The sequence below is a fragment of the Pollicipes pollicipes genome, unplaced genomic scaffold, assembly GCF_011947565.3.
Source record: "Pollicipes pollicipes isolate AB1234 unplaced genomic scaffold, Ppol_2.1 Scaffold_4881;HRSCAF=5763_pilon_pilon_pilon, whole genome shotgun sequence".
Lineage (NCBI taxonomy): Eukaryota > Metazoa > Arthropoda > Thecostraca > Pollicipedomorpha > Pollicipedidae > Pollicipes > Pollicipes pollicipes.
Genome location: NW_023596576.1, coordinates 6,899,189 through 6,918,244, shown reverse-complemented (window position 1 = coordinate 6,918,244; position 19,056 = coordinate 6,899,189). Strand labels below are relative to the sequence as shown.

The 19,056-nt window shown below is 51.2% G+C and overlaps 1 pseudogene; it reads left to right on the top strand.

Annotated features, from left to right (window-relative positions):
- The first annotated feature begins 592 nt into the window (after positions 1–592).
- On the top strand, positions 593–5,354 carry LOC119101579 (40S ribosomal protein S6-like; annotated as a pseudogene).
- Positions 5,355–19,056: the final 13,702 nt, after the last annotated feature.

The following is a 19,056-nucleotide window of genomic DNA, read 5'->3' as shown; positions in this document are numbered from 1 at the left end:
CTCATTCAAATGTTTTTTTGGAGCCGTTGATTTAGATCCGTGTGCCACATGCAAAACGAAACCAACAACTCACATCTCCTGCCATTTAACGCTTGTGACCTGGCCTAGACTCAAAGGGCAACGATGAGAGCTAGCCGTGCTTAGAAAAGTTAGTATAATATGTCCGGTTGCGCTTTGCCACCTGCAGTTCGGTTAACGAAAGGTATGGTGACAAATTCGACTACTGGCGTTCAACGCATCTTAGTCAAAATGATCGTAAACTCGCAAATCAAGACCTTTGCGGCTTAGATATCATTAAAGCTACGAACCCTATATTCTAAAGCCAAGGGAAATCGTATAAGTGGTATAATTGTGGCACGAGACGTTATTCGTGCAACCAATTACGAATGCTCACGAATTGGCGACCGATTTCCTCCATGCATTTGCTCTGCACTATTTTTTACTTTCTTGATTTGGTCACAGTGGCAGAGTAAAAAACCAGATAGATAATATTATTTTTGGAAATTTGGTTCTTCTCATAAAAATACGACTGCACTTATTGACTTACATAGCCAAAACATTTGGCTTAATTTTCCGCTTCTCTATGCAGTCCCTTTTCCGGTGAACACCGTCGGTCCGGCTGGCAGTCGGACATGAAGGTAAGGAAAAAGCGCGTGAATGTACTTACTGAGAGCAGTGATATTTCTCGTGCCAGCTTTTTGAGTGGAAATATTTGGCTCATTTATTGTGTTGACGATTTGGTGGGCTGCGCGTGTTCTGTTGCTGTAGCTCCGTGGGGAATGCGTGCGCTGTTTTTGTCGCTGAGGGCGCACGCCTTCGGTGCCAGAGTTTATATTTGGCTTTAAAAAGCTCATCATTGGGAATGCCGCGATGCGATGCCAGTTTGTATTGAGTGATGGTATTTCATAGTTGTTTGAGCTTGAATCGTCGTTTGCAACCAAACAAATTGGTGTATCAGTTTTATTGTATATGGCCTGGCGTTGTTTTGGTGCTCAGACGTATTGGCAGGGGCGAGATTTAACCTTTTTTCCCTTTTTGTCCCTTTTCAGCTCAACGTGTCATACCCCCCTCAGGGGTCACAGAAGCTCTTTGAAATTGACGATGAGAAGAAGGTGCGGGTCTTCTATGAGAAGCGCATTGGTGCCACCGTGGACATGGATTCCATTGGTGATGAATGGAAGGGGTACATCTGCCGCATAGCAGGAGGCAATGACAAGCAGGGATTCCCCATGAAGCAGGGTGTCCTGACTACAAGTAAGTTTTGGTGTGCTGTTTTATGAAGGTTGCTGCAATCAAGCTCATCTGTGAATGTTGGTGTTCATTAATGGAATGCCTGTGAATTGTGATTAGTTTGTTTTAGGGACTTGTATTTTTACAGCTCAGGTTTTCTTGGCCTGTAGTCAGGGTTGTTTTTCTATCTTTAACATGTGGCTTAAGTTGTGCAGCTACATGTGCTGCTAGTATATGTGTGTACATGTATATATGTGTATATACATGTAAAGATTGTTCCTGTCAATGCTAGTGATTTGGTCTATGTTTAAATGCTGGGTTGCTACTGTCAATTCTGTTCAAGTCTTGATATCCTTGTTAGTCCTCAATGGTCAGCCGCTACATGCCACATTAGCAATTTTATGACAACCTGATCATGTGTATGTGACAAGTGATAAAATAGTGCATGGTGCATCATTGTATTATACATTAGGTAAACAAAATAACCCATCACCCACTTCAGTATTTGCAGTAAAAAGATCATATGTAAGAGATATTTTTAAACATCATCACCAATATATATAATACATTTGCAATTACTGCCAACCCTCCTGGTTACACAAGGTTATTCTTAGTCACAAAAAATCAACTTCCTAGTTATGCTGTGATAACTGGAATGTCCTTGAGAGGTCATGTCCGGTTGGCCCCTGAATGATCTTACGTGCAAAACGAAAATGGGCTTGGGTTTGAAACTGGTAAAGGTTCAACCTATTAGAAATGCTTAAGTATGACTTCTAACCACTCTTGAATGGTAAATCAGGCTGTCCAATCTCCACTTCCCTTGAAATTTGGATAAGCCTCCCTGTGGCACATGATATGACACAGCCTGAGGCATTCACACAATTGTAGTAGTGTACCAAGTTGAGTGGTGTGACACAAAACATCATGTACAGTGATACAACAATTGCAAGTACAAAAACATTATCATGGGTTTTGTTGTGTTGCCCCAGCAATGTTATATCACAGAAACACAATATACCTGAGTCACATATGTTATCAATAGAAACCACAAGTTTGTAGAGAGCTCACTGAATGCACAGCAGCATACTGCTGCAGTGCTGTGTAGATGGTCAATTAAGCTGCAAGTTTGTTTTCATCGTTAGTTGTTGCACCCTCCTAAGGGTTGGATGCTCACTGAACAGTCATTTGAATGGCCCCAACCAGTTAATTGTGGTGCATGTCTCTGAATGTTTTTGATGGTGAGAATCAATGTATATCATGTGTGGGAACCTTGGTAAATCAGATTCGCCATGATGCTGCGGTGTCAGCAGTTATCTGTAGAAATAGTTGCACTGAGTGCTGTTGCCTTAATCAGACAACCTGGCTTCAAAGGCTGCTTGAGATTTTGCCGAGGGCAGATAGAACTCAAAGTATGATGTATCAAAATACATTTTTGATACGCAAAGAGCACAGAGTGTGGTAGAAGAATGTTGCTTAACTATTGTGTAAGTACGACCTCTACTTCAATCACCATAATTGAAACAAAGGCAGAATGTGACAGAGCAGTCTGCAATGTGAGTTGGATGCACCTAGTAAAATGCTGACAAGTATAATCAGACATGAATCTGTTAATTCTCGGGGAGAAGAAGCCGGGTGGGGAGAGCTGTGGCACACTAGTTGACATAACCCCATCAAGATTCCGGATATGAATAGATGTCTCATTAAATTGTTGAGCTATCTAGTATGATGCTGTAAGTGATCCCGAGCTAAGCCCCTTTTCATTTGAGGGGTTGCATGCTCTGTAGGTATTGTAGGGAGAGCTATCGCCCCCTGGGTGGAGGTAAATATGAGCCATTATCCAGCCACGGTTCGTGTTGGTCACCAAACAGTCACATTGTCTGGGCAGGCTGATCAGGAAAGGTCACCTCATGAATGGCCCAAGAGGGCCAACCTGGCATGGGGTGGTCATGTTGCACTCGTTGTCACGTTAGCTCGTCCACAATGCTATTTGGCACAGGTGCTGCTGGCAAAATCGCTCGATGAAATCGATCGGTTCAACGCGGATGGTGGGTTCGAGGTACAATCAACTTGCTCTACTATACAAGTGCCTTGACCCTTAAGTTACCTATACAAACTGTTGAAATAAATCATTTCAGGCAACATGCCATGAAGCAAGTTGATGTATCAGGGCTCAGTCAGTAAATGTGAATTTCAGTCAGTGCTGTGCTGTTATGGTGACAGCCCAGATGTGGCAGAAGGTATGGTGATTCAGGACAAGCTATTTGCAGGGTATGACTGGATGTCTTAGACGCCATTTAGCTCCGTTCGAGGATCGATAACGGTTGTTTTCCAACGTGCTATATATACTTGGACGCCTGCACTGTCAGGCATCAGTGAGTCAGAAATTGTAAGGTTAGAATACTTACCATATGACCTCAGTCTGCAGGCATCACTAATCAGTTACACTAGGTGACAACGCAGTGCGCGACGTACACTCATTGATAGCATTCTGGAACAGCATGTTGCAACAGCAGCCACTGATAGCCCACCGCGTCGAAGCGCACAGTACTTCACCCGTTGCCCTGTCTTTGCAGACCGCGTGCGCCTGCTGCTGAGCAGGGCCACTCGTGCTACCGCCCCGCGCAGGGAAGGGAGAGAGGAAGCGCAAGTCGGTGCGCGGCTGCATCGTGGACTCCACCCTCTCCGTCATCTCCCTGGTGCTCGTCAAGAAGGGCGAACAGGTGCGCCACGCTCGACTGCACTGGGCAAATATCGGTGCCATGTGCCTGGTGTGCGGGGTCGGGGGACATCCGACTGGTATCGTTAAAGTTCCGAGCAAATATGCGTTGTTACAAACTAGCTTTCTCTGCGTGTGTGATCCCTGGAATCACCAGCGTCATGTGTGGGACTTGGAGACTGGTATGTTAGACTCCAATATTCGGTCCGTTTGGCAGTTGGGTCCGGTTCCGCGGGGATTGTTCCTCGTCATCTGTGTTAATGGCCATGATGCGTGCCATGGTTTGCCCACACCGCATTCTGTACGTGTTTGTGCCCCAACAGCCGCCCTATGCTTAGTTAAGTACCCCCGGTGCGTGGGTCGCACCGCTCTGTTTGGCGGTCCGTGACCCCGTCCCCGGCGTGTGGTACGCCGCATCTGGTGGGGACCGGGTCTGACGGGCACCCGTGTCACCGGCAGGAGATCCCCGGTCTGACGGACGTGACCGTGCCGCGCCGCCTCGGGCCCAAGCGTGCCAACAACATCCGCAAGCTGTTCAACCTGAACCAAGGAGGACGACGTGCGGCAGTACGTGCTGAAGCGCCCTGTGCCTCCCAGGAGGGCAAGGAGAACGCTAAGCAGCGTTTTCAAGTCGCCCAAAGATCCAGCGGCTCATCACCCCCGTCCGCCTGCAGGTGGGTGTTGTGCTATGATCTCATGGCCTGAGGCCCAGGACAGGAGTGGGCTACCACATGCAGGCATGCTCCAGTCGCCTGTCATGCTCTCACGGCCTAAGGCCAAGGATGGGAGCGGGTTGTCACATGCAGGCACACTCCAGTGGCCTGTCTCGCTCTGATGGCCTAAAGCCCGGAGCAGGAGCGAGCTGCCACGTGCAGGCACGCTCTCCAGTGTCCTGGGCGCGGGTGGAGCTTTGAGCACGACGTTCTATCATGACCTTGTTCTCCTGTGACTGTTATGCTCATGTTGCACTGCCATTATATTCCAAGCGTTTTCTCGCGCTGTTGCCAATTGGAATGCGGCACCGTTTCGAGCAAATCGTTTTTAGTAGCGCTCTCTCAGCCTGCTTCGGGTGAGATCGGTCGACCTCGTGTCCCGCCGTGTGGTCGCGTGCACTGGCGCCGGGCTCCGTGCCGTCTATATCCGCTCCGCCGTGACCTCGCCCGGCCCTGTTACAGCGCAAGCGGCACCGCGCCGCGCTCAAGAAGCGCCGTGTCGAGAAGCGGAATGTGGAGGCGGCCCGAGTACGCGCGCCTGCTGGCCCAGCGCTCCAAGGAGTCCACGGAGAAGAAGAAGGAGGCGCGCCGCCGTCGCTCTTCCATGCGCGACTCGCAGACCTCGCAGGACAGCAAGAAGAAATGAGCTAGGCGAGACTGTACCGTGACCGTGGTCAATACACGTCGGTCGCGTCGCTACTGCGTTTGAGGGCTACGGAGCGGAGGCGAGGGCGGCACAGGGGAACGGGCTGATCAGGGCCGGGACGGATTGTCCGAGGCTGTTGGTAGTCAGTACCGACTTTGACTGACTGAAAGCCGAGTTAGGGCTGGATCAGAATGTTGGTGAAGGAAAGTGTGAGGGAGCGTCGTAAGGGGGGAGTATGGGTGATCGGGCCGCGGCATCACCGCGGGGCGGGTGCAGCGTGGCTGGCCGGGCGGTGGGTCGGCGGCGAGCTGAGCCGAACTGATCGGCCAGCGGCGAAGCTCTGCTGGCCGAGTGAGTCGGTGGGCGGGCCGCGGCAGGTGGCGCTGGGGGCGGTCCGTCGAGAGCAGGTGACCCGACAGCGCACCCGCACTGTCGCGCTGCGTCGAGAGTATCGGGCGGGGCTCCTAGCTGCAGTCCTGTTGGGCGGCGTGGCCGCCGAGCGCTGCACTGTGAGGCTGGCTCGTGGCGCTCCAGGGAGTGCCGCGCGATGACGTTAGTCGTATCACCGTCCTCAAACTGCACTGGCATCTCACTCATGGGCACTTCAACATCTTTCACCTGTGATTTGCACCTGTGATTTGCGCACACAGATTTGGCTTAGCTGTCTGGGCTGATTCTACATGTAACGCTTCGTTAACTAACTTCGTTGATAGCTGCCGTACTGCGTTTTCCTTCCGGGAAAAGAAACTCCGATGTTCTTCTGCCGCGGGCCTTCTATTCTCAGCGTGCCTCCTCCGCACGCCAACCAACGCGAACTCCCCCGCCAAAACTCGCCGGACGCCCACATCACTTCGGACAGCTCTGCAAACCTCCGCGGAATGTCACGCGCTCGCCTATTGGGCAACACTTTCCCGTTTCGTCTGCCGACCCGTGAAACTAGCTGTTCACAACACCCAAGGCACAAATGGTGCACACCAAACTACATCTTCTTCCGCACATCACAAACAGCTGACTTCGTTCTTCGTCGAGAATGCACCTCACCTAACCGCTAAGCTTGGTCCTGACATCCCTCTCGCCTTAAACTAGTCGTAGGGTGCGAAAAATAACCTCACTTGGTAGAGTTCTGTATCCCAGGCTGCTGAGTTCACAATGCTACGGCACATCACAAAAAGCACAATCATCAAACTTCCACAGATCAGCACAATCCCCGCGTTAGAAGAAATAACCCTGAACCCCAAAATTATTTCTACGTATGGGTCCCTGACTAGTCGAGGTGCCGCCTCGGTCGTCGCACCTCACGACTGAGTCTCGTCCGCGTTGACCCGGTTACCATCGGCATCGCCTCTTCCGCCGACTCCGTACCAGGTGGCGCCACCAATGCTTCATCGTCAGCTTCAGAGGGCACAACCGGACAGGACGACTTCTGTGCTAGCGGTTTCGGTGTCGCCGCTTGCTGGTCTCGTTCCACTCTGCCCAGGTCGTCCATCGGCTTCCTGCGACCATCCGCCTTCTCCAGCGCGTCACTAGGCGCTGCGTCACTAGATGCCTCGTCCAGATGTCGCTGTGCTCCGTCTGGCTGAGCTCTGCGTCGTCCGCTTCTCATTCCAGCTGCTTCCCCTCTCTCTGGCACTGCATCCTGGATACAAACAAATCCGTCTATTTGAATAGTCCCGGTCCCAGCTTCTCTTCGGCCACCGTCGAAGGTCGTCGTTGTGGTCACCTCTGTCTCTCCGATCAGATTATCCGCTCCGTTCCCTCAAGTATAGTTCAGTCCAGTGTCGATGTAATCACTTCCAGTTTCAATCTCCACCACGGCCATTTCTCTCTCAGATCTGGGCTTCTCTCCCTTTTTCAGATGTCCGCCGTGTACGAGTCGTTGTCCCCACCCCTTCTTCAGCAAGTAATCCGGCGGTCGGCCCCCAGTACGAGATAGGGCCGCTCGAACTTTGGCTTCAGTTTTGCGGTCACACCTTTTCCAGCTGTGAAGTTACGACACCACACTGTGTCGCCTGGCCAAAGGGTTGCCGGTCTTGTCTCGGTGCGAGGACTTTACCTTCGCTGAATCAGGTCCAACGCCTTCTGATGCGCGTTTTTCAGATGATTTCTCAGCTTCACCAAGAACTGGCGATGAGACTGATTCTTGATGCTGTCCACGTCGAATTCGTCTTCCAGAACAGTTCGCACTGGTCTCCCGTAGACCAGTTCTCCCGGTGAGAATCCTGTCGCACTATGGCAACCAGAGTTGTAAGCAGATGTCACCACCGGCAGCCACAGGTCCCAGTCGCGTTGGTTATCAGTCACTTGGTGAGTCAAAAGTTCCAGTAACGACCTGTTGATTCGCCCCACTTGCCCGTTTGCAACATGGATGGTAGATTGTCGTTCTCAACTTCTTCCCGCCCAGCAGTTGGCACACTCCTTTGATGAGGACACTCTCGATCCTGAAGTTCCGTCCCTGATCGGTCAGCAGAGTCTTCATGACGCCAAACCGGCAGATGACTTGTACGACGCATCACGCCACCTCTTCTGCAGTCTGTCTTTTCAATGCAAATGCTTCTACCCATTTGCTGAATTGGTTAGTCATGACCAAAACGTACTTGTGACCATGGTCGCTTTCCAGTGTTCTAAGATGTCCGCTGACCAGTGTAGTAACGGCTCGCCTTCTACCGGTATGGTTCCTCTTCCTTCCTTGCAGCCTGCATACTTCGGTTTCCCTATCAGGCAGGAAGTGCAGCTTCCGCAGTACCGCCTCACCTCGCGCTGTACGTTGTACCAGAAGAAAACCGGCTGTCACACGGTGCAGTGTTCGCCTCACACCTCCATGCCCTGACATGGGACGTCATGAGCCAGATGCATCGCTCTTTGTCCGACATTTGTCGGCAGGATCACTTGCGCTCTCTGATGTCCGTTCGAATTCCGCGGGATCATGCCGTTGTGTAGCCGCAAGTCAAGCAGTCCGGTGTAGAAGTTCAGTTCTGCTTGTTGGGTGTCTGTCAACTTGTCCGTCTTCATTGGTTGCTTTTTCAGGTGGCGGATAAGCTGGTACAGCACAGGATCTGTCCGTGTCGCTGTAGCCAGGCCATCGAGATGATTGATGTCCAGGACGTCTTCTGCAGCATTGCTACCTTCCTCGTCTTCCGTGGATGGCCCTTGCGCGTCCACAACTGTTGAGCGGCGCAGCATCACATCTGGAGTCACTCTCAAGCCTCCTCCGGTATGAACTCCGGCGCAGTCGGTCGCAGCTGGTGCTTCCTCGTGTCTGTCTCGAACCTGCGGGACAGCGCGTCCACATGCGGAATCAGCCAACCCGCCACGTGCTCCACGGTTGTAGTCGTGCTGCTGCAACTGCTCGATCCACCGGAACAGACGGCCTGAAGGTGACTTCGAGCGGGGCAGGAACTTGATCGCCTCGTGATCGGTCTTCAGTAGGAACGGCTTTCCCACCAGATAGTGGTGAAACTTCGACGTCGCCTTCACCACCGCCCCCAGTTCGCGCTCAGCAACGCTCCAGTTGCTCTCCGCTGGCGTCCATTTCCCTGAAGCGAAAGCAACCACGCCCTTTGACTGGCTCAGCTCTGCTCCCCATCAAAAGTTACTCGCTTCGGTTGTCAAAACGAACTGGTCCGCCGGGTCAGGAGACTTTAGCACCGGGGTACCACTGAAGATCCTTCTTCAGTGTCTGGAAGTCAATCTCGCAGTCATCAGTCCACTCGAAGTTTGTCTCCTTCTGCAGCAGGTTGGTCAGATGCACTGACTTGTCAGCGAAGTGCGGGATATGATGTCGGTAGAAGTCAACCAGACCCAGAAACTGACGCACTTCCTTGGCGCTGCTTGGTCCGGGCCAGTCCTTCACCGCTTCTACCTTGTCTACTGTGGACGGATCCCCATCTCGTCGAGTTGATGCCCCAGGAAGATAACTTTCGTGACCGCCACCGGGCACTTGATGGGATGCAGCTTCAACCCTGCTTGGCGGAACGGGTCCAGCAGCTGCTTCAGCACCTTTAGATGCTCCGACATCGAGGAGCTGTAGACGAGGACGTTATCCAAGAAGACCGCTGCTGTTTCCCAGTTGAAACCCTCCAACACATCCTCTATGATCCGTTGAAACATCCCCGGACTCGTCTTAGGCCCAAACGGTTGATGTGTTCACTGTTTGAGTCCATACTCGGTGATGAACGCTGTTACTTCTCGGGATTCCGGAGCGTTGGGCACAGCCCAGTAGGCAGATCGCTGGTCGAGTACTGAATAGATCTTGGCTTCCCTCGTGGCTTCCAGGAGGTATCCGATCCTTGGCAGAGGGTAGGAATCGTGCTTGATGACTGCGTTCACCGCTCGGTAGTCGCAGCAGAACCGGACTCCTCCGTGCTTCTTCCTGATCATCACAACAGGTGACTTTGTTCTTCGTCGAGAATGCACCTCACCTAACCGCTAAGCTTGGTCCTAACACATCTATCAAAGTTAACATCTTCGCGCTGGTTTCGGATCAACGTAGCCAATAGTCTTATTTTTGCTCGTTTTTCGTGCTTCGGACTCAGAACTCAGCCAAACGCCGACAACATAAGCATTATTTCGACGGGCAAACGTTTTGTCAAAGGTCATATAAAGCACGCATTCGGCTGGCCCACTCCGCATAGGCGTTTGTGTAGACATTGAATGATGTTGTGTTCGCCATGGCACGACCGGTGCCGTTGGGACGGCTGGAGGGTGTGAATGGAAATACGCCGTCAGTGTATGATGGGACACAGTTTCTGCTGGTGTGTATGCTTTTCCTTTCACGGACGACTTACAGCTTGTGATCGCAGTTTAGCTAGTGCGGTTCGTCGATGGCTCCTGTGAAGGAAAAAAAACATTGCGTTCAACAACAAACTGGTTAATATGCTCATTTCCCTACAAAACATCTTGGGAAAGTAAGGTTGCGACTAGGTCATAAACATCACCGGTGTACCATGGGGATAGAGTGTGGACCATCTTTAGGACCTGCTCTTTGGGACAAGCCTCCCGGGCTGCCAGGCGCAATACCGTGTTATGACATGTGCAACGGACTGATCTGAACTTTGGCTGCCGTATGCATGCCTTGCTTCGTCCTGGAATGAACGGTTCAAAGTGTAACCGATAGGGGTCATTCTAAGGTGGCGTACGCTTTACAAATGAATAGTCCACGATTGGTCGCTGAAATACACTTCTGACTGTCAGGCGGCATCTCACAAGGCTGTAGCGAAAGGAGTCACTATGGAATCTACATCATTATCACTTTTTGAAAACCAGGGTAAAACCATCGACCTGCGCAGCGCTATTTGCATTCATAATCCCCTCTTAAGATCTCTGCAATCATTAAGTTGTATTGATTGCCCTGATTGATTAACATCGCCACCCTTGGGTCCATTAAGCTCTCGAAAGTGGAGATTCACCAGGAAACGCCGCCGCGGTGTGGAGCTCCTCTCCCATAACTCCATCGGCTGCAGTGGAGCGTTCCCAATCCCAGTCCCCGTGCGACCGACGTCGCCATCACGGTGCACACAGGCCGGCGGGCTGGCGCGCGTCCGTGTGAACTGCGCCGCTGGGACGACCGGCTGGCCGGGGCCGCATCCGTCTTGCTCAGCGTCCGGTTCGGCCGCGGCAGGCTGTCCCCCGAGACGTGTCCGGCGAGAACGTAACCCGCACTCGGGCCCAGCGGCGGCCGGAGTGCCGCTGGATGCAGCCGATGACGCATGACGGGTTTAAGTCGTGAACACAGGCTGATTACGCTATTTGTGTATTCAGCTGTGTTATAACGACATGCGCGTTAGCAGGCTCAGCAAGCGTCAGTTGCGCTTAACAAGCCGCCTACAACGGACTAGTGTAGTGCGAAGAACTTCGGTGCACGTCGCTCCGAAAATCATAGAAATATCACTTATGTCTCTAGCGTTTCCCAAAGCATGAATCGCCTGTTTTAGTATCTTTGCCGCATCAGATCAAACAAAGACGTAGCACTTTGCAGGACAATGTGCTATCATTGCTCGTGGGCCCTACCATAAATGCATTGTCGCTGAGTGCACGAATTCGCATGATCTGCCAGGGGATCAATCCCGGTGTTCTGAGAAATGTCGCACCTCGCATCAGCTGTGATGCATCGACTTCCCCTTCGAATACACTGTATTGGCAGGCGTCGCTGTTTGCTCCCATCTCCGTGGCTAGTTTGCTTCCGTTCCGCACCTTCTCGCATTTGAGCAGTATCATGTACACACTTGTCCTACATGTCACTGAACACGTTGGACAGGTGCCGTCCCAGGCGCCAGTTCTGCACTTGCGGTTTCATTATCCAGCACCAGGCGATAGCCGGGGCCATCAAGTGCCCAATTAATGCCTAATGCTGAGGAGACGTGCCAACAGCTATAACTGTGCCACGGCCGAGCTGCCTGCCATACGGCCTTGCCTTCCTGCAGATATATTATTCATGGCATGCTCGCAGCCTATGGCTCGATGGGTGATAACGACTAGCTTCCCGCTACTTAAAAATGCGCCAAACAGATTTGAGGGAGTCAGCGTAAGGTTACGCTTATCCAGTGGCGCAGGCAGGGGAGAGAGCACATAGCACATGAGACCATCCCTTTAGGTCCCAGGCCCCAGATTCCATGCTCCTGAAGACTGACGATCAAAGGCCCGATCTAAGGGTTCGGAGGGCTGGCCGGAGGTCGTGTTAAGGGGCCCACCAATACCGGACAATCGGCTTCATGCCGATCCGAGCTTTGGGGGCCATTTCTCAAAGCATGAACAAGGCTGATGCCCGATATTTGCATTTGTCGGGGCCCCTGAAAAATTCGGAGCACCTGTGTTCGTCAGGGCCCACAGCGTCTAGCAGAAGTTCTTGCTTGTGCAGGGAGCCCCGGAACATTTGCTGAACAGGAAACGCGGACGGGACCCCGAATGCCGGAAGGCCTTTCACGTTGGGTGAGGTTTTCTGACGGTGTGAAAACTTACGAAGACAGTCCGCAACAAGGTAATGGAAGGCCCCGTGGCAGTCAGGGGGCCCAGTGCCGAGCGGGCCCTCCATTCATATATGTGAAAACTCATGGCAGTCCACAAGTAGATAATGGAAGACCCTGTGTCAGTCAGGGGGCCCGGTGCCGGGGACGGCCCTCCATTTATTTCAGCCAGGGGTTCAATACGCCGAACTGCAGTCTCTTCGCCGATTCTTGGACCACTGTGGAGATAAAAATCATTTTGCGTCAATGAAGGCTCCTGTGGCGACCTGGGGACAACTTCCCGGGTCAGAGGACCTCCCGCGTTAGGGAGCGTACCAGTGCATGATGCATCCATCTAAAGGATTCCGGTCGACCAAGGATCCCACCCCCGTGTCGCCAGAATGGTAGTCGGTCCCGGTAGGAATGGAATGCCCCTTTAGCCCCTGAACGAGAAAGACATTGCGCACCCTAATCTCCCCACCCACTACCTAATCACAATCAATCAAATCACACACCTAGTCTCTCACCCTTACCCGGAAAAGGTAAAAGGTTTCTTCAGTGTTTGAAGGAGTGGATCAAAATCCAATGAAAAATGGAAAAGCTTAATCCATGTTTGCCTGAGGACATACTTCACCGACGGGAAGTATGCCGGAAATGAAGGGGTCTCCTCGGTGTTCAATAGAGAGGATCAAAATTCAGTACAACGTGGAAAAAGGTCAGTCCGTGTTTGACGGAGGACGTCCAGTCTATGACAGAATCGACCAGTGAAACAAATTACCTAAAAGGATTGGCAGCCTGCGTGCTCGCAACATTTGGAGCAAGAATACCGATGGGTGCAGTTTCCGTCAAACCGAGCGGCGCTGGCCGCGGCAGGCAACACCAGGCGGAAGGCCCCCGCGCGCGCCAGAACGGCCGCCGCGCCAGAACGGCCGCCGTGAAATAGTGTTTTTCTCTCCTCAAAATCAATTCGCGTCATTCAAAGACTGGACTGGGCCAATATTTCGCCTCGATGATTGTGAGCATGTCCTCTGAACGGATTGACAGTTACAGCACCACGGAAAAGAAGGATTTTTGCGTTTACTTTTCCGGTTTCACCACCAGATTTCGGCACTAATTCGGGTGCTGGAAATGCCAATCCGTTCCTGCTGTCGATCTTGAAATTGCACGGATGAAATGCATACTAATATACCTTCCAAACGTTCTAAAGTATGTCCTGAAACGTACCAATGCACTTTTAAAATGCGTCATTGTTTTCGTCCGTCCGTTGACTGCCGCCTAGTGTTAGCCGCGGAGACAGGACCGTGCAGCCTGGGGAGGCTGCAATGCCGGGAGCTGCATGCACGCACGCTCATGAGTGTCTTACATACATTTTTCGTTACTCAATTCAGAATACAGATTGAACATGTCTAGAAGAGCATAGGTTCGTCATGTCAATACAAAACTTGGCTCTCATTTCGATCTACAATGTGCGTTCACGGGGTTCTCAATATCTCAGTAGAACCCGGACAAAATCAGCAAAACCCCTTAGCGCTACCTGTTTTAGAAAAAAGCAACAACGATTGTGTCCATTGAGCCTAAGTGGGCCATTTCCTGTGCTTTCCTTGGCGGGTCCTTTCATCGACATAGGGCCCTTCGTCAAGCCTGTGCCCTTACTGCCTAACCAAGACTGCCTGCGCGTTCACCCCCGCCTTGTGCTATTCTCGAACATCATCGAGTAATATCATGTGGCCTGTCGGGAAAGATTCGTCCGTGCGTATCAACGGGTGTAATTCCGTGGTGATGGAAAGAGCCAATCTGTTACGTATATTGGAATGCCAGAAGGATAGAAACTGAACTACTTTGAACATCGATCTTTCGGTATACGAGTACAGGTTGTTGCCTGAAAGCTGCGGTGTTTCACAGCCCACCGACTTGAAGCTACCGCCGGGGCATGCGTTTGCATCTATTCGGTTATTTACTTGTTTTTACTGGCAACAGAGCAGTGCTCCCCTAACAGGCGAAATCCTTAAATGAAATGAATGCATGCACAATGCACATTATTATAAACATCCATAAATGATGACGTGCCTCAAAGCTAAGTGAAAATGCTACAGACTTAAAACGCATTTGATCACTTGGGGTCTGAAGATGCAAAACTGTCATGAAAGACATCCGCACTAGTGTTGCTGGTAAAAAAAAGTGTTCACAGCGCTTGGCAGTCTGCAAGACAGACCGCTCTGTACCGTCTGCACGCCAGACAGACCGCTCTGTACCGTCTGCACGCCAGACAGACCGCTCTGTACCGTCTGCACGCCAGACAGACCGCTCTGTACCGTCTGCACGCCAGACAGACCGCTCTGTACCGTCTGCACGCCAGCGCAAGGTACAGCGAGCGGGGGTTCCGGTGCCGGTCGATCAAGGTGGCACGAGCAAGGGAAAACAGCTCAGCAAGTTTTGAGAGTCCAGTTTACCTTGGAAGATGTTTTTTCAGATAGACTAAATCATGCTGCACTCTTCGAGCCGTTAGGGAGTGAAGTTTGGAGTGGAGCAGACTGTTGTAATAAGAAAGAGAAGCTGTTTGCCTGGAGAATGCGTAAATAACCCGTTTGGCAAACTCGCGCGGCATTCTACAGACCCGAACTGAGGGGGAATGGGCCGCCCCGTCCAGACCACGCTGTAAGATTCTTAAACCGATCACATGTTTGCAAAATACGCATCCGTCACTGCGCTTCGGTTGAATTTTGACCTGCTGGTACCAACTTGGAAGGACCCGAATAAGGAAACCAAGTGCTCGATTGCCCCCCACTGACTTGGTCAGCGGCATGTAAAACAAGGGTTATGTGGTGTTCGCGGTTGCCCCAAGGTTCCTAATTTTACACGCATCTTCAAGCTACGTTCTATCGATAAAATATCTCATCTGGACGGGAGCACACCTGAACGTCACCGTGAAGGTTTTACGTTTTATTGGGTTGAGGGTCAGCTTCCAACTGACCGGCCACGCTACCGATCGATCGAGATCCTCCTGCAGCAGCAGGCCATCAGCCGGGGACGCAACTTTGCGGAAAATGTTTACCTCAGCGGCATACAAAAGGCAGCCGGGTTCAATGATGGACGCGAAATCGTTGAAAAGAATGTCTCACATTTGGAGATATTAAAGAAAGCATCAGATATGATAAAATTTGCTTACTTATGAACAATGATGCGTTTGTTTAATGAAAAAGACTGCTTTAGACGACACAATTTTTCTGTAAGGCAAATATGCTCCGCAATGCGTCATTGTTTGATTACATCATCGTACCTTGCACAACGTTGATTGAGAGCTTATTGACGGCCGATATATCTGGAAACCCTGCTCACGAACGCCAGATATGAACGACTCAACAATCATATTTTCTTGGCCTTGACCACCGTATGGCCAATGGAATGACAGGAGCTGAAGGACGTTATTATGGCGTCATGGATACCTGGGTGGTCTTGAAACAGTCTCCCTGAAATAGTCTATATATCTTCGCGGGCATGTAGCTCAGAAGCTAGACGGGTTAGGTCTTGAGAAGGGCAGGGCTGTAAACCGCATTGAATGATGTTCAAGATGATTCTTTCAGTTCAAAATCCCATACATATATAGAACGCTCCTTTTGCTTCCCCACAGCCCTATCCCGTTAAGAAAAACAGAGCTGTAGACAGCTGTCGAATGATCTTCAAGACGGCCTTTTCAGTTCAAACCCGTAGAAATATGGTACACTCCCTTAAATGAACAATAAAAAGGAGGTCTGGGGGGGGGGGGGGGGCAAGAGTGGTGCTTCCGGGACGCTGGAGGTCACCAGTTCTCTAGCGGAATTGTTCCCGTTGACGATAACCCTCTGACGTCCGTCAGACGGATTCAAGACAAACCAGCGTGCATATTCCCTCAAGTGGTATGAATGTTTCAGCTTGTGGATTAGAAGCTCGTGGCTAACGCTCTGAAACAGCCGCCGAATAATCCGTGTAAATGGCATCCATCTGGCATCGGTCCGATATGGCCTCCCAAGACAGCTTTAAGTAAGCTCATAATTTCGTGCTGCGCGAACGTCTGGGAATAAAACCATGTTGCTGAGGGCACATTGCAGGCGAGATAAGGCGAGACAGATAATATATATATAATATATAATAATAGATATAAGACGTATTATATACGATCTGTCCCAGTTTCTTTCCGAAGAAAGGAAACAGGGACATACTTCTGCAATTTGACGGTCTCTTTTTGTCGCCCTTCTTGAAAATCGGTATAGTGTTTGCCTTTTTGCACCTCCCCGGGAAGACGCCAGAACTAATCGGGAGGTTACAAAGCTGGGCCAGTGGAGCGACTAACTCGTCTACGCACTCGGTGATCGTGCGGACACTGATATTGTCAGTCCGACAGGCCTTGTTGGGACCGACTTTAGTTATCACGGATCGCACGGCTGCCTGAGAGGCTCTTAGCTGGCTCAGTGACTCGACTAGTTAGCACAGCGTATCTGGAGAGCTTTGCACCCGAAGGTTAGCAAATTTCATTGCAAAGGCGCCACTCAGTACCGCAGCGCGAGCTTGTCATCCGACACGAGAGTACGTTCAGAGTTGTACAAGACTGGCGATATGCATGACTTCTTCAAGACACATTCTAAAAATGACCAGCACCGCTTGGAGTTGGTGCTGAAGTCGCGAGTAAGTTAAGGTGCATATTGCGAGTGCTTGGATTTGGGACACAGACTTAAATAACGTCTACTTACCGCGAACTCAGCCGCGGTCCGTCGTCGTCGGAAAGCTGCCTGTTTCATCCGGAGAGCAACTCGCACCGCACCGTCGAACCAGGAGGGGGGGGGGGGGGGGAGGGGGGGGAGGGGCAGGTGCACCCCGGCGCCGGGGGATTGCCCTGGGGACGTGTCGGAGATGCCCGACTCAAGCAGCGTGTTAAGGTGTTCACTAATTGGTTAACTCTGACGTTATACAGCAGCCCCGCGGGATCAGGAAGAGGCACGGTGCACACCGCCGAGCCCAGCGCTCCTATAATTGAACGCAGCGACGCCGACTGACCACAGGCCGAGTGGTTACCAGCACACTGAGGGTGGAGATATTCTCTTGCGGTCTGAGTTTAGAAGACCGTCTGCACGTCAACCTGTTACGGCGTGCGTCAAGACCGTACAAGGTCCGTAATGTTTTCTGTTCTAGTGGGTTAGCAACCCACCGTTTCGGACGCAACAGCAAGTTGCACGTGTCGACGAATCTGGTTGTCACAATTCGACGCTCTCCGCAGGTCGGGAACGGCAACCACCAGCTGCCGGTGTCCAGCACATTCAGGGAGTGTTTGAATTTCGGACGACGGACGGCTCTGCAGTTTAGCGGATGCGCTGCTGACAGGGCAGCAGCTGTTCGGTTCAAACGTCGCGTCGTCAATCGGCAGGGCGGTAACCACGGCCAGAGTCACCGATGCTGCAGCCGGATCAGCAGCATCTCGCTGGTGGCCGAGTCTGGCAGGCGCAGCGGCAGCAGGGCCGTGCGAAAGCGCAGGTCACGCTGCCACCCGATCTCGATGGAACTAGCATGCTGTCAATGTAAAGGCCGTTAGCTCAGTAGTCCACCTAGTACGGGGCCGCGAACCCTTGCTGAATGTGGGACCCAAAAACATATGCGCAAGAATGTTAAGAAGTGGTCGGTGTGGGGGAGAGAGGGGGAGCACTGGGCTATGCGTCCGTATAATTAATCGCATCAAACCAGTCACCACCGCAGCAGGGCAGGTGGACCAACGTGCGGTCACTACTATGCACACCAGTGAGAAAACATGGAATTGACTCCCAAGAACCGTCATTGTTTTTTATCACTTTTTTGTAAAGTCATGAACAAGCAAGGAAACCGTTAATTAACTTATATCCACAGTTGGGTTATTGGCGATTTTGTCAATCCCCCTCCACCGGTTACGTCGGGCAAAAAGGCGCCCCCATCCCCACCCCCACCCCTGGTAACACTGTGCCAAGCTTACGTTCGAACTGAAAGATCCATTCGGCCTCCAGCTAACCTAGGACTGTAGAATAACAACGGAGTTTCGCCTCGTTATGAGAGCCAAGCCAACAGAATTCACTCCTATATTTTAGGTCTGCAGACGATCTTCCAGGTCAGAATGATGTCTCAAAATTAGACAAAATTGCGGAAAATCTCATTCACGGTCACAAAGCCAAAATCTGAGAACATGTTACGCTTTCAATCTATTCCAGAAAGATATTGGGTGACGCAAGCCAATAGCTTGTTCAGAGACAATGATACACTTCAAGATAAGGATCATCACTTTGTTCTGAAGTATCACATAGGTACCTACGCAGTTAACTAATTGCTCAGAATTTCGTGGAAAGTGACTATGGATTGATGTCTGACATAATCAATCACTGCCTTTTCTCCAGAAGTGCAGCTGGTCGTTCCGCTAGCCGCATTACGTTCATCAAGCTGGCAAGCGGGTTCAGATTAAATATCGAGATCGATGTGTGACCGACAAAGCGTTGGACGTTAGTTGAACTGACAACTGAGTTGTCCGCAAGCAAAAATGTTGGAATTTGTGACATTTTACGACTTTTGAACTGACCTAAGGTCACCAAAGTTTCCACTGCAAGAGGGCAATCACATATGGTGCGTCCAGTTGTGCAGGTTTGGCAGCGATCGATTTTGCATGGATCCACAAGCAGTAGTTGGTTGCTGCTGGTCACAGTGTTTTTGAACCTATTTGCTGGTCGAATTTCATCCCTTTCGACATCTTGCAATTCAATGGGTATTCCTGTCTGCATTTGTCCTTTTAATTTTCTAGATTCGACCTTTGATGCCTGCTGACTTTTA